Below are 19,189 nucleotides of genomic sequence, written 5' to 3' on the forward strand. Positions count from 1 at the left end.
ACCCCCATAACTTTAACCTTAGACTGTCTACTGTTGACCTCACCCCGTTCCTAAGAGGTCTGTAAGGGGCATGCATAAGCGCACCAACGTGCCTACCATCCCTATCCTACTGTCCCCAAAAAGGATTTGTATCCTTTTTCTGAATTCATAATCATGTCTATACTTATATCTGTTACCTTACGTGTTTGACAAAATAATAAATAATAATAATGTTATGAGAATGGCACTTGTTCCCATTGCCAGATATGTCTCACCTTGGATGTCAGGATGATTTGTCAGGAGGAGCAGAGCCCACATCAGAGTAGCGAAGGCTGTCTCTGTTCCAGCAGCAAAAAAATCAAAAATACACTCAGCCAGGTTTTCTTCATTGTAGATAGAGTTGGGGTCCTTCTTGCTCTGATGTTTAAAATGGACAATGAAAATTATAACAATTCTAAGAAGATTTTTTCTGAAATCTCAACATCTTTTTTATAATGTGGTGACCAAAACTGGATGCAGTATTCCAGGTGTGGTCTTATTAAATATTTTTAAAATGGAACTAATACTTCATGTGATTTTGATTCTATGCCTCTGTTTATACAGGCAAGGATTTTATTAGCTTTTTTGCCTCACACTGCTAACTCATGTTTAAATGATCATCCACTAGGACTCCAAATCCATGAGGACTCCCTCATGGTTACTGTTTTTGAGCCAGATTTCACCTAATCTGTACTTACTTTGGTTTTTCCTGCCCAGGTGTAAAACCATGGTTTTCTCATTTATGTATTTTTTTTAGTCCTCAATTTATAACTGTTCATTTGGTGATTATTCAAAGTGTCCTCAGCACTGAAAAATGTGACTTATGACCACTTTTCATATTGTTGCAGCATCCCCATGGCCATGTGATCAAAATTCAGGTGCTTGGCAACTGGCATGTATTAATGATGGTTGCACTATCCTGGGGTCATATGATCACCATTCGTAACCTTCCCAGATGGCCTCTGACAAGCAAAGTCAGGGGGGAAGCCAGATTCGATAAACGATCACATGATTCACTTAACCACTGCAGTGATGCACTTAACAACTGTAGTAAGAAAGGTCATAAAATGGGGCAGAATTCATTTAACAACTGCCTTGCTTAGCAACAGAAAGTTTGTGCCCAGTTGTGGATGTACATCAAGGACTAGCTGTACTGGATTCTTGTGAGATATCAATAAGGTTTCACCAAACCAGTGCAACATCATGAAGAGCTATGGGACAAATGACACAATGCAGTCCATCTGCCTATTGATGGAGAAGCATCTTGAGAAACAAAACACCATAGATACGGCAGTCACTGAGCTAGAAAAAGTATTTGATCATGTACCACATGACCTATTTCTTTCCCATCCATAAATGGTCCAACCACTCACCATTGCTCTTTATAATTAGTGTGGATACTGTGACCATAAAGCAACCGTGGATGCTGTTATATACTGATGATACCATGATGGAGAGTGAAAGATGAATTGAAGCATTGAACCATCCTTGAACCATTAATTCAAAGGTGGAAAATCTACCTTAATGGTTTAGGAATGGAGGTCAGTATTAATGGCTAAGACACTGAGCTTATTGATCGAAAGGTCAGCAGTTCAGCGGTTCGAATCCCTAGTGCCGCATAATGGGGTGAGCTCCCATTACTTGTCCCAGCTTCTTCCAACCTAGCAGTTCGAAAGCACGTAAAAATGCAAGTAGAAAAATAGGGACCACCTTTGGTGGGAAGGTAACAGCGTTCTGTGCACCTTTGGCATTTAATCATGCCGGCCACATTACCACGGAGATGTCTTCGGACAGCGCTGGCTCTTCAGCTTTGAAACGGAGATGAGCACTGCCCCCTAGAGTCAGAAACAATAGCACATATGTGCGAGGGGAACCTTTACCTTAAATGTGGTGACCAGACCGATGGTCCACTCAAAACTGATAGTATCAAATTGTAAATAAAGTGATCCACTATAACTTCAAATCAATAAAAGTTGCTCTTTAAAAAATCAAATCTTTTTCTGAAAATGTTGGAGAGGAGGACCTTTAGTCCTTGTTTCAAACTGTTTTACATTTTTACTTATGGTCAAAGCTGTGGGAGGATCTGTCCTTTTCCGATCATTTCAAGATAAGTTTAAGTTTACTTTATTGTCATTGCACCTCGTACAGTGAAATAAATGCCATCTTCAGTGTACATCATACATAAGAAAACTATAAATAAATAAAAAAATCCTTTACATTCTATACAATTAAATTGAGGACCCCTGATACTGCATTAATATTACACTATACAGTGCAACAAGTGTGATAAGTATGTGTGTGTGTATGTATGTATGTATGTATGTATGTATTTGTCTAGTGCAAATGATTTTTTTAACAAATTTATTTATTTTGTCAAGCATGTACAAGATAACAGGGATAAGTATAAGCATGATTATGAATACATGAAATGGGTACGAATAAATGGGAACAGTAGGACAGGGATGGTAGGCACATTGATGCGCTTATGCACGCCCTTTAAAGACCTCTTAGGAATGGAGTGAGGTCGACAGTAGACAGTCTTATGTTAAAATTTTGGGAGTTTGAGAATGTAACAACAGAATCAGGTAGTGCATTCCAGGTATTGACCACTCTGTTGCTGAAGATGTATTTTCTGCAATCGAGTTTGTATCTATTGTGTGCTCGTACAATTTGGTGTACTAATCAAAAATCCCTGTTAATATAGTGAAAGATGTGTGTATGTCCTTTTATTTTTATAGTTATAATGTACACTGAAGGTGGCATTTAATTTTGTTGTACGATGTGCAATGACAATAAAGTAAACTAAACTAAACTAATTATTTTCCTTCTTAATGGAATTTCTTTACAAAAAAAGAGGAAAGAGTGATAGGCATACATGAGAGGATGACAAACGAAAATAATTCTAACTTCCCGTACAAAGAATTTCTCTTGTTTAAGTTTAAGATTGCAGAGGTACAATATAGCCCTTATTTAGAAGCAATCTGAATTAAAATGGGCTAAATTCAGAATAGGAATTGAATGAAAAAGAAAAAAAAAATCCAGTGAAGACAATTTCAGTAGCCCCTCCTGTTTGCTTATAGCAAGGAATATAGTGATTCCTTTTTCATGTATTGAACCACAGTAAACCCATACCTTCTCCATCTGTAGAAGGTAGTGATCAATGACGTCTTGTGGCTCATGCAGAGCGCTGGATTCCTTGTGTTTTTCTATTTCTTGCTTGGCAAAGGAATGGATTGTCTCTGCAGAAGCCAAGGCCTCCTTGTGAGGACCTGGGAGGTAGCTCATTAATCTTGGGAACATATTAAACATCTAATAGAAATGGAAAAGGAAAAGTTTATTTATTCCCCACTACAAATAAAGAAGGTTCTCAGAAGCTCACAGTAATAGACAGCACTTAATAGCTAAAAAAACCCACTACAAGCACATTAAAATATGGCAAACCATGTTTTAGTGTTAGACCGCAAAAGTCCTCCAGAAAAGCTGTTCCCAAATTCTTCCAGAAAAGAATTATGTTAGAGGCAGATTGATTATTATAAAGCTATTATAAAATTATCTCATTCTCTCCAGGAGCCTTTCTAAATATGGTTAACCATGGCTAACTAATCCGTTCTTCAAAAAATCTGGATTCACATGCCAAGCTAAAAAATGAATTAACTACATGGATTGGATATTCGGTTTGCTAGGTTTTCATAAGAGAATAACAGAGTTGGGAGGGACCTTGGAGGTCTTCTAGTCCAACCCCTGTTCAAGCAAAAGACTCTATATCATTTCAGACAATAGTTGTCCAATCTCTTCTTAAAAACCTCCAGTGATGAAGTACCTGCAATCTCTTAAGTCAAGCCATTCCACTGGTTAATTGTTCTTCCTGTCAAGAAATACCTTCTTAGTTCTAGTTGCTTCTCTCCTTGATTAGTTTCCATCCATTGCTTCTTATCCTGCCTTCAGGGGCTTTGGAGAATAGCTTGACCTCCTCTTCTATGTGGCTGCCCCTTAGATATTGTAACACTGCTATCATGCACCACTGCTCCTCGTTTTCACTAGACTAGATATACCCAAGTCCTGCAGCTATTCTTCATATGTTTTAGTCTCCTGCCCCCAATCATATTTGTTGCTCTTCTCTGGACTCTTTCCAGAGTGTCAAGATCTTTTTTATATCATGGCGATATAAAACTGGATGCAATATTCCAAGTGTGGTCTTACCAAGGCCTTGTAAAGTGGTACTAACCCTTCACGTGATTTTGATTCTATCCCTCTGTTAATGCAGCAAAAGAAGTTCTGGATGGAAGCCATGGGTTTAAATCAGAATGAAGCAGATGTTGGTTTGGTATTAGGAAAAAATTGTAAAAACTGTTCAATGACGGACTGACCCAGGAAGTGGTCATCTTTTCTAGAACTGTTTAAATATGGGATGGACAGCCAACTGCTGGTGAATACTGAAATGATGGATTCCTTCATTGGCAGAACCACTTTGGTACAGAGGTTAATGCACAAATTAGAAACTGAGTATTAGTCCCAACTCAAGCACTCAGTCAATTGGGTGAAACTGGACCAGTCCCTCTCTCTCAGACCCTGGGAAGTGGGCAATGGCAACCCTCTTCCAAAATCTTGACAAGAAAACTTAAAGACTTGTCCAATCCACTGGGAATAAGAGTACAAAAGATGATTTCAAAGGCTTCCTCCATGGATTCCATTCATGATTACATGAAAATACTGAGGGAAACAGTTTTGCCTCTTTAATAGAAAACATGACTCACCAAATGAAAAAAGTGACCACAGAATTCCACAACACTTCGAAGGGCTTGAATTAATTTCTAGAAGTTTTCATCTTCAGGGGCAAACTGATGCCCAAAACTCAAAGCACATATGACATTAGAAACTGCGTTTATTACTGGAATTGAAGGGTCAAAGGGCTGTCCTGCAAATGAAGATATTTCATAATGAATTATTAAAGAACAGGACTACTACAGGATGAAAAAAAATATTGGGAACTCCTATCAATTTTTTCAAAAATGTAAAAAAAAATTCATATCAAATACACATATCAAATACACATTTCTTGTTCAAAATACACAGAATGAAAAAATGTGAGCCATTACCCCAAATTACGTACCTTTTGTTTCTCTAAAGATCTCCACCAACGTGTGAGCTGCGTCTTCTATTTGATGCTCAATGCTTTTCTTGCCCAGGCCCAGCTTCCGCAGAGAAGTGATGCCAATGTGTCGCTGCTGTTTCCAGGTGTGGCCATTGGAGAAAATAATTCCTGAGGGCATCAGCAGACAATGATAAATGATTCCTTATAACACTCATATTTTTTTTAAAAAAACTTATAACACTGCCTTGTCAGTATTTGGAAAAGAGATCAGAAAGACAGCAGATTGGTTTGGCTATCTGGATCCGAGAGCAAAGCTGCAGCCAATAATCGTTAGCACATCTCTTGGCTGTCTGTTGGACTTTGCTATGAGCAGCTCGCAGAACCTGTAGGTTGCGCTCACTGGAACAGGCTTTATATGCAATTAAAACTCTCATTTTTTCTCCAAGAGACTCTGTGTTGAGGCTTTGTTTTAAAGTATGTATTGCTAACGCAAAAACCATAGTAGCAGCAAAACTCCAGCAGGCATTGGCCATTTTCGTTCATCTTCCCGACACCGAACTGACCTCAAGAAGTGGGCCAAGCACTATAATCAGCTCCAACTCTGGCATTAAAATCGCCAAGGATAAACAGTGGTTCTTTCAGGGATTTTCTTGATAGTAGCAGCCAGATCATCATAGAATTGGTCTTTGCATTCTACTGAATATGATAATGTCGGTGCATATGAGCTAATAAGAATAACCAGCCCTGTTGATGAGTGGAGCTGCAAAGGAAGAATTCTTTCACTTCCTGCAGCAGGTCGAGTAATGGATCCTAGTAACATGTTTCTGACCACGAAGCCAACCCCATATTCCCTAGACTCGTTTGATGATTTTCCCTGCCAGAAGAACGAGAAGTTTCTCTCCTTAACAGATCCCAAGTCTAACAGTCTTGTCTCTTGAAGGGCAATGATATCCATTTGCAGTCTGCTCAACTCCATGTCAATGGCAGCTGTCTTACATATGTCATCTATCTCTTGTAAATCGTCAGAAAGGCCAGGGATCATTCTCCGAACATTCCAGATGCCCAACTTTAGGGGTAAAGTTTTCTTCTGTTTGTTGCATGGTGCAAAGTTATCAATCTGCTTGTTGGCTTTGACCCTAAACCCCACGCACCCTGTGAGGTTAACAGACCATGCCGGGGCAGCACCTTACTGGCTGGGGGCTGCCCAGGTTAAGGTGGGCAGTAGCTGCTCAATGAGGTACAGTGACCTCTCCCACCGACAAAAGTGGCCCCTGGCGTCACACTCTACGCCAATCAAGCAAAGATTTATAACCGGTAACTGCCACTTCCTGTGTTGTTTCAATGCTGTATGCAAAGCTGGAGTGCCCTCTCCAGAGCACGAGGCCTGGGTAGATTAATATGGAGGATAGACTGTTACCCAAGCAGCAGATCCCCCCCTCCACATTGCTGAAATAGTCCAATGGAACAGCAAAGCCAATACGATTAATTCCAGCTGCGTCGCAGGTGTTACCAGAACGTGACTGTAGACAGTCACGAACTGCTTCCGGGACTCTGACTCTGGATTTTGCCTCAAGGTTGACTCCTGAAGCTTTTTCTGTAGTAGATATAGCCACAAGGCAGTGGAGGTTTGTAATCAGAGTTTCCCTTCTCCTAGAAGATGGTTCTGCCGTTTTATCTGCCGTTGGGGCATAAAGCCCCCTTCCACCTTCAAAACAGTTGACCATCTTCTCTTGTAACCCTGGAAAGGGGCCCTTACGAGGTGCTACCAGCCGGGCCAGGTGGACCAAGGTTTTTTAGAGAGGTATTACTCCTCTAGCACTCCTCCTCACTCCAGGACTCCTGCTCCAGGTTTTGCCTCGAGGTTGATTCCTGAAGACTCTCCCATATATGGATATAGCCACAAGGCAGTGGAGGTTTGAGATCAGAGTTTTCCTTCACCTACATGAGTTGCCTTCCAAGGCTGATGGACACCATCTAACCATTTTTTCCCATGCACACAGCTAACAAGACTTCCCACTTACACTCAATCAAACAGCCACTCTCCCCTCCTCCTAGAAACAAGCAGATTCATTCATGAGGTGAACTGGAGCACTTTCCTCCCTGCGGCCACTTGATTCACTCTCTCAAACAGACACTCTCCTTTCCCCTAAAACAAGCAGATTTACCCATGAGGAGAGCAGTATTGACAGCAGTATTTCAGTATTTGAGGGGTTGCCACAAAGAAGAGGGGGTCAATTTATTTTCCAAAGCACAAGAGGGCAGGACAAGAAAGAATGGATGGAAACTAATCAAGGAGAGAAGCAACTTGGAATTGAGGAGAAACTTCCTAACAGTGGGAACAATTAACAAGTGGAACAGAAGTTGCCTTCAGAAGTTGTGGGTGCTTCATCACTGGAGGTTTTTAAGAAAAGAAAGGACAGCCACTTATCTGAAAGTGAGCAGAGGGCTGAACTAGAAGAACAAATGCCAAACTAGAAGAACAAATGCTCTGTCTTACACATTGGCAAAAAAAAAAAAAAAAATCAGAACACCAAATACAAGCTGGGCGGATACGACTTCATAGACCACCCTCACTCTGTCAAGGACCTTGGAGTACTCGTGTCAAATGATCTAAACACCAGAGCTCACTGTAATAGCATTGCCAAAAAGTCATTAAGAGTTGTCACCTTAATCTTGCGAAGCTTCTTCTCCGATAATATTGTACTGCAAACTAGGACATACAAAACCTTTGCTAGACCAGTTCTCAAATACAGCTTGTCTGCTTGGAATCCGCACTGTATATTGGATATTAATACAATTGAGAAAATCCAGAGGTATTTCATAAGAAGAGTACGCCATTCATCTACTTACAACAGAATACCTTATGCCACCAGGCTTGAAATTTTGGGCTTGGACAACCTAGGACAACGCCACCTACAGTCTGACCTAAGCGTAGTACACAAAATTATCTTCTAAAATGTCCTACCTGTCAATGACTACTTCAGCTTCAACCGCAATAATACACAAGCACACAATAGATACAAACTCAAGGTAAACCACTCCAAACTCGATTGCAGAAAATACGACTTCAGCAACGCAATGGTCAATGCCTGGAATGCACTACCTGACTCTGTTGTTATATCCCCACCCCCCATAACTTTAATCTTAGACTGTCTACTGTTGACCTCACCCCATTCCTCAGAGCTCTGTAAGGGATATGCATAAGTGCACCAGAGTGCCTAGCATCCCTGTCCTACTGTCCCCATTTATTTGTACACATTTCCTATGTTCATATTTATGTTTATACTTATACTTGTTATCTTGTACATGTTTGTCTAAATATATATATATATATATATATATATATATATATATATATATATATATATATATATATATATATATGTTTTCTCAGGTTTTCGCGGGTGTTTGTATGTAGGTCTTTGGTTATTCGGGTCTTCTCCCACGTAGAATTGGAAGTGTATATATATGGAATTGGAAGTGTATATATAGAATTGGAAGTGTATATATATACATATATATATATGTATATATATACATATATATATATATATATGTAGGTCTTTGGTTATTCGGGTCTTTTCCCACGTAAAATTGGAAGTGTCTTGGCGACATTTCGACAAAGTCTCATTCGTCATCTTCAGGCTGGTGTTCTCGGCTTCGTGCTTCCAGGAACACCAGCCTGAAGATGACGAATGAGACTTCGTCGAAACGTCGCCAAGACACTTCCAATTTTATGTGGGAAAAGACCCAAATAACCAAAGACCTACATACAAACACCCGCGAAAACCTGAGAAAACATATATATATATATATATATCCCTTCCAGCTCTGTTATGATTCTGATTCTCTCTTTCCAACCACTTTCCCTCCAACCTGGGAACATTTCTGTGCACATGTAGTATGTTATATGCTTAGAGCAACTCTTTCCCCAGGCAAGTCTCAACTAAATCTAATTTTTATACATAGAAAGTACTGAAAGCTGATGGTTCTGTATGTGGGTAGTCAGTATGAAATTATTGCCTTTAGGTGGGTTGACCATATAGAGAGAATTGATGAAAATCCAAGCTGGAGAAAGTGGCAAAATTTGAAAGAAGAGGCAATTTTTTTAAAAAAAGGTAAAATATGAAACAAAGGAAAGGATTGAAGAGGTAAGGGAAGATTGAGAAAGTTTTTGTTGAATTGGGATGATGAGAGCCTGAAAAAACAGGTAGATATTTAGTGAAAAAGAAGTCAGGTCTAAGTCAATGTATGAATGTAATCGACAAGATAAAATGCAATTGAGACATATAATAATTTGGTGAAAACTGGATTATAGCAATATTTCTTTTGCTTACCTCATTACTTTAAATTATTTTGTTAACTATCCCTTGCTTATTCCCCCCCATGTTATGCATATTATACAAATTGTAACAGTGTGATGGTTTTTCAGATACAATTCCTTATTATTTGCACTTACCCCTTTCTTTCCCTAAAGCAGTGAAGAAAGCATCATCTAATCGATCAGAGAATTCTTCTGGGAAGCTGTTCATTGTTTCTTTCACAGTTTTGAATCCAGACAGCACTACTGCAAAGCGATGTCCAAACCACATGGAGTATATATTTCCATATTGTTTTGCAGGCTGCCAAGTGAATCAAAGTTGAGAAATGTTACAATCAAATAAAACAGATTATTTATAGTTAATATGCCACTTACAGGCTTTCCTAAATCCTCAATTCTAAGAATTTTTATTTTTATTTATTTATTTATATTTACTTTAAGGTGACCAGACGTCCCGCTTTTGGCGGGACAGTCCCGCTTTTGAGCAATTTGTCCCGCGTCCCGCGGCATTTCAAAAAAGTCCCGATTTTTCTTGAGCCCCAGCTGATGGCTAGAAGAAAAAAAAACTGTTTAAACTCTTGCCCGGGGCTTCAAAGGGCCGCCCTACAGGCAATCAGTGTAAAGCAGTTTTTTTTTCCCCTAGCTAAGCTTCAGAAACGAAACTGAAACCAGGGTCTTTGGTGCAGCGTGACAAAATGAGGCAGAGAGAGATTTATTTTTATTTTTATTTTTCCTCCCCAAAAAAGGTAGGTGAAAAACTGCAAACAATGGGAAATTTAGGAGGAGAGTTCAAGATTTTAAAACACAAAGGAAAAAAAGCTGTATTTAACTAGGGAATTGTAATAATTGAGATACTATTAATTGTATATTGTGTTGAAAGCAGAAATGGTTAAGTTGTGGTTCGGAGGAATATATGGGAGAAATTATTTGGTTTATTATTATTGGTAAATATAATTAATTGATTTGTAAGAAATTGGATTGCATGGAAATAATTGGAATATTCATGTTCATATTGATTAATATACAAAAAAGATAGTTTTATAACTAATTGATTTATATTAAAATGTTGAATTTGTATTAAACAACTGTATTACATAATTACATAATTAAACAATGTGAGGATGGATATAAAAATAGATGACAATGGGAAGGGGTATAATATAGAATAGAAGGGAAAAATTGAATTTGATTAAGATTAGAGATGAGGATGAAGGGTAATATTGGTTTTTTTAAAAAATAGATGAGGAATAAATATGGCAAAAAGGACATATAGAAATTGTAAATTTAATTGAAATAACTAAACGCTGTTTAAATTTGTGAACCAGCCAAATATTCTGTTCAAAGAAAATACATTGTATGTTTGTATGTGTGTTTCTAATTATTGCTATTTATTCATATTTGTTCTCTTTTATTCTTTAAAGTTTAACAATTCATTCTTTATCTTAATATCTTTATATTTGTTTGGGGTTGGCTTTCTTCCCTTTCATCTTTTTTATTGTACAGCAATCTTTCTCCTCAAACCTACCACCTCTCTCTTTTCTTTCCTTCTTACTTTCTCTTCCCCCACCCTCTTTTTCTCCTCCCTACTTCCTCTTTCTTTCTCCTTCTCCTCCTCTCTTCCTCCCTCTCTGACCCTCACTCCTACTCTAATTTCCATTCCTTCATCCCTCTCTATTGCTGTAATCCTTTAATGCATATGGACTACTCAGAGGGCTGAAAAAGTTATTTTTGACTGTCCTCACACTTTTGACCAGTCCTCGAACTTATGACTGTCCTCACATTTTACATTTTTGCCCTATCTTGTCATCATGGTGAAGAGAAGCAGTTGTGAAATGAGTGACATGGTTGTTAAGAATGCTGCATGGGCATAAATGTGAGGATGGTCATAAGTGTGAGGACCAGTCAAAAGTGCGAGGACCTGTCAGAAATGACTTTTTTCAGCTCTCTGGTTAGTCCTTTTGTGCATATGGACTACTCAGAGGGCTGAAAAAGTTATTTTTGACTGGTCCTCACACTTTTGACCAGTCCTCGAACTTACGACTGTCCTCACATTTTACATTTTTGCCCTATCTTGTCACCTTGTTGAAGAGAAGCAGTTGTGAAATGAGTGACATGGTTGTTAAGAATGCTGCACGGGCATAAATGTGAGGATGGTCATAAATGTGAGGACCAGTCAAAAGTGCGAGGACCTGTCAGAAATGACTTTTTTCAGCCCTCTGGTTAGTCCTTTTGTGCATATGGACTACTCAGAGGGCTGAAAAAGTTATTTTTGACTGGTCCTCACACTTTTGACCAGTCCTCGAACTTACGACTGTCCTCACATTTTACATTTTTGCCCTATCTTGTCACCTTGTTGAAGAGAAGCAGTTGTGAAATGAGTGACATGGTTGTTAAGAATGCTGCACGGGCATAAATGTGAGGATGGTCATAAGTGTGAGGACCAGTCAAAAGTGTGAGGACCTGTCAGAAATGACTTTTCAGCCCTCTGAGTAGTCCCTATACACATAGCCATGGCCACCCGGTCACATGACCAGGTAGCCACGCCCACCCAGTCACATGGCCTCCAAGCCATGCCCACACAATAAGCCACGCCCACAATGGTGTCCTTCTTACCAATGTTAAAATCTGTTCACCTTACCCTATAGACATAGCCATGGCCACCCGGTCACATGACCAGTTAGCCACGCCCACCCAGTCACATGACCAGCTAGCCACGCCCACAAAATAAGCCACGCCCACAATGTCCCTCTTTACCAATGTTAAAATCTGGTCACCTTAATTTACTTACTTATTTATTTTTATTTATTTATTTATTTATTTATTTATTTTGTCAAGCATATATAAGATAACAGGTAAAACTATAAACATAATTTGAATACATGAAAAGAGTAAAAGTAAAAAAGAAATATTAGGACAGGGACGGTAGGCACACTGGTACACCGTCAGGTAGTGAATTCCAGGCATTGACCACTCTGTTACTGAAGTCATATTTTCTGCAATCGAGTTTGGAATGGTTTACCTTGAGTTTGTATCTATTATGTGCTCGTGTATTGTTGTGGTTGAAGCTGAAGTAGTCATTGACAGGTAGGACATTGTGGAAGATAATTTTATGTACTAGTCTGTGAGTCACATCCTTTGAATGCTACCGTTTGGATGGTTATCAGAGGCTTTCTCAATCTCTTTGCCTTCTTTTTTCAGCCATCAATTCCTCAAATTTCCAACTGCAGTTACATTGACAGAGCTTGGTGGTGCATGAGCCATGATGGTACAGTGGTTAGAATGCAGTACAATGCCAGAAATTAGGCAGTTCAATTCTGACCGGCTCAAGCTTGACTAAGTTTTCCATCCTTCCGAGTTCGGTAAAATGAGGGACCCTGATTGTTGGGGGCAATATGCTGACTCTGTAAACTTCTTAGAGAGGGCTGTGAAATGATATATAAATCTAAGTGCTATTGCTATTCTAGGGATTATGGACTGCCCTGAAGAATTGTTTGTCATCTGATGGATTGTAATCTGAATTAAAATTGGCCACAAGAGCAGAACTATCCATATAAATTATTGGGTGAGTAAGTTGTTAAAACAATTGATTAACTTTCTTTTTTTCAGTTCTATTTTTATTTTTATTTTATTCAAAAGAAAAGTTAAAATACAAAGCTCAAAAAAAAGGAAAACTACAAAACAAACAAGACATTTTAAAAAGTGCATTACAAAAAGAAAAAACAACTCACACACAGAGACATATTATTCCCCCCTAGTTGTATACTGATTAATTCATTGCTACAATATTAGCTTCCCACCCATTGAAAAAAAGGAAAGGCTCCCGAAATTTTTAAACTATTTGCAAAGTATTAACCTATCATCTATATATTATATTAATATATATATATGTTATATTAATGACAAAATAGTTAACAAGAAGAACAATAATAATAAATAGGCAAGACTAAAGTTTCAAAATGCTTTGTAAACAAACTGTTATTTTAATCAACTCGTAGAAAATTTATCATGGCATCTTGGCTATCCGAAATTTATTTATTTATTTTATTTATTTGTCAAGCATGTATAAGATAACAGATATAAGTATAAACACGATTCTGAATACAGGATAAGGATACCAATACATGGAGACAGTAGGACAGGGACGGTAGGCACATTGGTGCACTTATGCACGCCCCTTACAGACCTCTTAGGAATGGGGTGAGGTCAACAGTAGACAGTCTAAGGTTAAAGTTTTGGAGATTTGAGGAAGAAACCACAGAGTCAGGTAGTGCATTGTGTATTGTTTTGGTTGAAGCTGGTAGGACATTGTAGCAGATGATTTTATGTACTATGCTTAGGTCAGACCAAAGACAGCAAAGTTCTAAATTGCTTAAGCCCAAAATTTCGAGTCTGGTAGCATAAGGTATTTTGTTGCGAGTAGAGGAGTGGAGGATTCTTCTTGTGAAATATCTCTGGACTCCTTCGATTCTATTACTGTCCAATATGCAGTGCGAGTTCCAGACAGGTGAGCTGTCTTCAAGAATTGGTCTGGCAAAAAAATTTTATGCCCTAGTTTGCAGTTCAATATTACCAGAGAAGAAACTATGCAAGATTAGGTTAACAACTCTTAATGCTTTTTTAGCAATGCTGTTACAGTGAGCTCTGGCTCTTAGATCATTTGAGATGAGTACTCCAAGGTCTTTGACAGAGTGAGGGTCATCTGTCAGGTCATATCCGTCCAGCTTGTATTTTGTGTTCTGATTTTTTTTGCCAATATGTAAGACAGAGCATTTGTTGGATGAGATTTGGAGTTGCCAACTGTTTGACCATTCTGACACATAGTCGATGTCTTTTTGTAGAGTAGCAGCATTGTCAGTGGTGTTGAATAGTTTTACATCATCCGCAAAGAGAACACAGTTGCTTATAATATGATCACAAAGGTCATTTATATAAAGTATAAAGAGTGTGAGTCCTAAAATGCTGCCTTGGGGGACACGGCTATTAACAAGTACAGGGTTTGATAGGGCACTCCCTATTTTGACTACTTGTTGCCTGCTTGATAGGAACACAGCTATCCACTTATGCAGGGATCCGTAAATGCCATACGTTTTTAGTTTTAGGAGTAGTTTGTTATGTACCACTGAATGAAAGGCCTTACAGAAGTCTATGTAAATTGAGTCTATTGCTTTGCACTGGTCGAGTTGTGTAGTCCATATGTTTTTGCAGTGTAAGAGTTGCAGATTACAGGACAAATTGTTCCTGAAACCAAATTGTTTGTTAGAGAGTAGGTTGTTTGTCTCTAAGTGGAGGGTAATAGATTGGTTTATGATTGATTCCATGACTTTGCAGGTGACGCAACATAAAAAAGTAACAGTGATTCAGCCTAGATCAAATACCCACATTTATTTCTAAATACCATCTGTTATCAATTTTTGTCTGGTTAAATATAATAAATTAAATCTCCAAGTCAGTCTATCTACCCAAAAAAGTCCAGATGAAATTGTTTTCCAGTTAAGTGTGATAAATCCATTCCCCAAATTGCCTTCAATCCTCCTTCTCCAATTAATTAGGTTTCTGCTGTTGTAAAATAATTCAGGCTTGAACTTCATGGAGGTGTGTGCAATCAACTCAGTTCTCAGTGTGTACAGTCCATATTTCTTTCCAATGAATCTGCCACTTTCAAATCACATTCCTTTTCTGAATCTCATTTATCTCCAGCTACATGCATCTGAATATTTTCAACAGCCATTATCATTTCAAACTTTTAAAAAGGCTTTCAACTAAGGATTGCATTTTACCAAACTTTTTTTCAGATATCAGCCAGATGCTTGTCTGTAATTTGATATATTGTTGCTCGGTATAATTTAACAATGATAAATAAGAGAACAAAGGAAACACAAAATGCTGAAGCAAAGTGAAGAAATAGATATTGAAGCAGGGAAAATATTTTCTGGATATTTCGATTCAAAGTTGAAAGAAAAATTTAAAAAATAAACTTCAAATATTTTGCAAATTAATAAAATGCAAAAACTCTCTGGTGAGAGTCAAATATAAATGACAATCAAATGAAAGCACTTCCACTATCCAAGAAAATGCTGTGTTTCCTTACAGAAAAGCAAAACTTATTCAAAACGACCACATAAATCAGAGGGAAAAAGAAAAAAAGAACTGATAAAGTCCGACAAGGGGTTAAAATAAATCAGCATTCAGCCAGCCAGTTAACCTTTAAAGATAAAAGGAAAGTGAAAGAAAAGATTCAAACAGTGAAGTTAAAACCCAGACACGCCTAAGAAAACAAACTGCTAAGAGGAAGATGGATGATCTTTCTGATTGCTCCCACAGGGACCTGAAATCTTCAATATTCCCCTTCCCAGGAGAGTCCATGGCTGTTCAAAAGCTGTCTTGGGTCATTCCTAAGTGATCTCATTCAAATCCAGGGAGCAGCACTGCCAAAGAACCAGCTTTGGCAACAAAATCAGCAGGTCGTCAGCAGAAAAATGAGAAATTCCTACTATTCAGCAGCCGTCAGGAGGAGGAAATACTTCCTTGTAATACATGACTCATGCAGTTAGTGGAAACATTTGTCAGCGTTGAACACTTCTTGGTAAGACTGAACTAGAATTTGCCACCTATTTTGCCCCATTATTTCATATCCTGCTCTGTGAAACACTGATAAGCAGGTCTTGATCTGGATATAGTGGCATGATGAGGAAAATAACCAAGTGTCATCACTATCATTTGATTAATTAAATTTCTCATTATGCAAAAATATTTTACTAGGTTAATACATTTGTATATAGTTATGGTACAGAGAAAATAACTGAGAATGTTTTTATATCATCATCTTCTTCTTCTTCATTTAACGACTCCAAAATCCCTTGCGGGGTAGAGTCTGGGAAACTGAATGGAGCTAACTAAGTTTTTATGGCCAGATGCCCTTCTTGTCACCAATGCAGAATTTTTGTTCGGCAGATATATTCTCAATGTGCCCAGAGAGAGAAATATCTGCCTCCACCTAGGATCAAACTCACAGCCTCCTGATTGTGAGGCGAGAGCTCCACCTCTAGGCCACTGCACCACTCCTGAGAATTATTTTATATATTGTTGGTTAATTATTTAGAACAAAATACCTTACGAAAATCATCTTCATGAAGCCAAAACCCATAAGCCCACAAGATCCCAATGAGAGGTAGAGCCAAAGTCTTTGAGCCCAAAGTTGTCTCAGGAAGAAGAGAATCAGCAGAGCAAGCAGCAAAACAAACAAAATTGTCCCTATTGCCATCATTGTCCAGTTGGTTCTTTTTCTTTGATGCTCATTAATAGATCTGGAGATGGTTGTATCATTTCATCTCATTCTTTTAACTTTTCTTCCACTTTTATATACTTTATTCAGCCCCGTTATTTCACACAGTGCTCTGTGAAACAGCTATAAGCAAATCTTACCTAAATATTCTGGTACCATGAGGAAAATGAGCCACGGTGAGAAAATGAGTGGTTAGAGTACAATACTGCAGGCTACTTCTGCTGACTGCTGGCTGCCTGCAATTTTGGCAATTTAAATCTCACCAGGCTCAAGGTTGACTCAGCCGTCCATCCTTCTGAGGTTGGTAAAATGGGGAACTGGATTGTTGGGGGCAATAGGCTGACTGTAAACCGCTTAGAGAGGGCTGTGAAGCACTGTGAAGCAGTATATACTGTAAGTCTAAGTGCTATTGCTATTGCTAAAATAACTAATCACGTTCATCACTAGCACTTGAAGAAATGTATTCCTCATTGTATTTTACTTGATTAAGTACATTTGTCTATAATTTTGATATAAAGAAAACAAGTGAGAATTATCTTGCATATTACTGGTTAGAATTAAATACCTTAAGGAAGTAATCTTCACGGAGCCAAAGCCCACTTGCCAAGACAGATCCAATCAGAGGCAGAGCCAAAGGACCAGGAGGCAAATGTCTTCGGGACCAGAGTTCTTTCAGGAAGAAGAGAATCAGCAGAGCAAGCAACAAAACACACAAAAATATCCCTGTCACCATCATTTTCCTGCTTTTTCTGGTGGATCTGAAGATGACTGTATGCTTTTGTCTGATACTTTTTTCTTTTCTTCCTCTTTTATATATTCCATTGATGGGAAACTAATAGCAGCATGTCTGTCTCATTAGTGATGGAACTTTGTCAAGAAGATACTATCACATTAATTCGGGTTAATGAGATTACCTCTGACCATGTGCCACCCAAATAACAGAGGAAAAATTTCAATCAAGGGCTGTGTAATCCCTTTTGTCGTAAACATGACAGCATACCAGAATCATTTCAAAATCATACTGTATCACATGCCCATCAAATCTATCTGAATATAAAGGAGAATCTTTTTGGGCCAGGGAGAGATTATCTAGTCCAGGATTATGTCTCATGCAAAGTCATGTAAACCCAGCATTGGGACCTTATCATAAAAAAAACTTCACTCAACTTTGCTTTCAAACGGATTTGACTGGAAGCATCGCGGCAAGACAGATGGGGAACAGTGGGCTCTGATGAGCCTTGCGAAATCCCAGGCTGACAAACCACTGTCGAGGGGTCTTCGGACCAGATCTGTCCTGTAGGGATGGAGGAGAAGGAGAGGCACCTCGGACGACCAAGAGGAACAGGCAAGTTCCTCAGAGGTCAGAGGAAACTCTTCAACTCAGAGGCGTGGGCGGGGGCCATTGCGGCTGTCATAAAGCTGGTGTAACCGGACCACGTTTTGAGCAGGAACAGTGATTTGAACGGAGTACTGATGCTGGGTGAGTGATGGCCAGCTCGTAGGCAAAAAAGAAATATTTTTAAATTGTTAAAAGGTGCCCCAGTGAAATAACAGCAGATAATGGGCCTGAGGGAAATGAAGGAAGAAGAATAAAGAGGAAGTTTAAAGTGGCAAAGCCTGAAACAAAACTTGATTTTTGGATTAAAATGCATAGAGATAATTAAAAAATTAGAAGAAGAAAAAACCCCATAATAGGTGTGAAGAGGATTGGAAAGAATTTAAAAAGATTTTTGTTGACTGCTGAGGAAAGAACAAAGGGAAACTTAAAATTAAAGCTCTGTAATAGAAGATTAAAAAAAAAAAATTCTCCAGGCCAGAGAGTTGAAAGGGACATTGGGGGCACAGTTGGTGATAATAAAGGGACTCATATTGGTTCTCTGGCTGTGTTGCCTTTGTGTCACGCCCTAGGTCATCACAGCTTATCTGCGTCATCAAGATCTTCTGAGTGGTACAAATGGGTGTGGAGAACTTCTCCTTAGAACTTGAAAGGACTGTGTTGTAGATTGGAGATAGATGATGCCATATCATTCTCCCTCTGTTGAAAGAGGGCAGTTCAGTTTTGACATAGATGTCCTCCTTGACCCATCTTTCAAACCAGCAGTCCTCTCTGTCCAAACTGTGGACTTTGCTTTCTTCAGAAGAGTGGGCTTTTCTTTTAAATGAAATGGACTGCTGAATCTAGTCTTGATGGGTTTGCTCTCGTATGTTCTCCTGCAAATGACCAGCTGCCTGCAAGGAGTATAAATCCTTCCATTCCCCACCATCCAGTCAGAGCTGAAGAAGCTTCTTGGCTCACGGTCACTTGATCAGAATTTGGACGCTTGGCAACAGATGTCTATTTACAACAGTTGCAATGTCCCTCCATCATGTGAACACCTTTCGCAAGTTTCTGGCAAGCAAAGTCAATGGGGAAGCCAGATTCTCTTATCAACTCTGTTACTAAATTAACAACTGCAGTGATTCACTTAACAGCTGT

The 19,189-nt window shown here is 38.8% G+C and overlaps 1 pseudogene; it reads right to left on the reverse strand.

Moving 5' to 3' along the window:
- Window positions 1-19,189, reverse strand: part of LOC139318815 (cytochrome P450 2J5-like) — a 94,700-nt pseudogene that overhangs the window by 6,744 nt on the left and 68,767 nt on the right.

Source organism: Pituophis catenifer, unplaced genomic scaffold (assembly GCF_029215685.1).
Source record: "Pituophis catenifer annectens isolate HBS135680 unplaced genomic scaffold, rPitCat1.0.hap2 SCAF_6, whole genome shotgun sequence".
Classification (NCBI taxonomy): Eukaryota; Metazoa; Chordata; class Lepidosauria; order Squamata; family Colubridae; genus Pituophis; species Pituophis catenifer.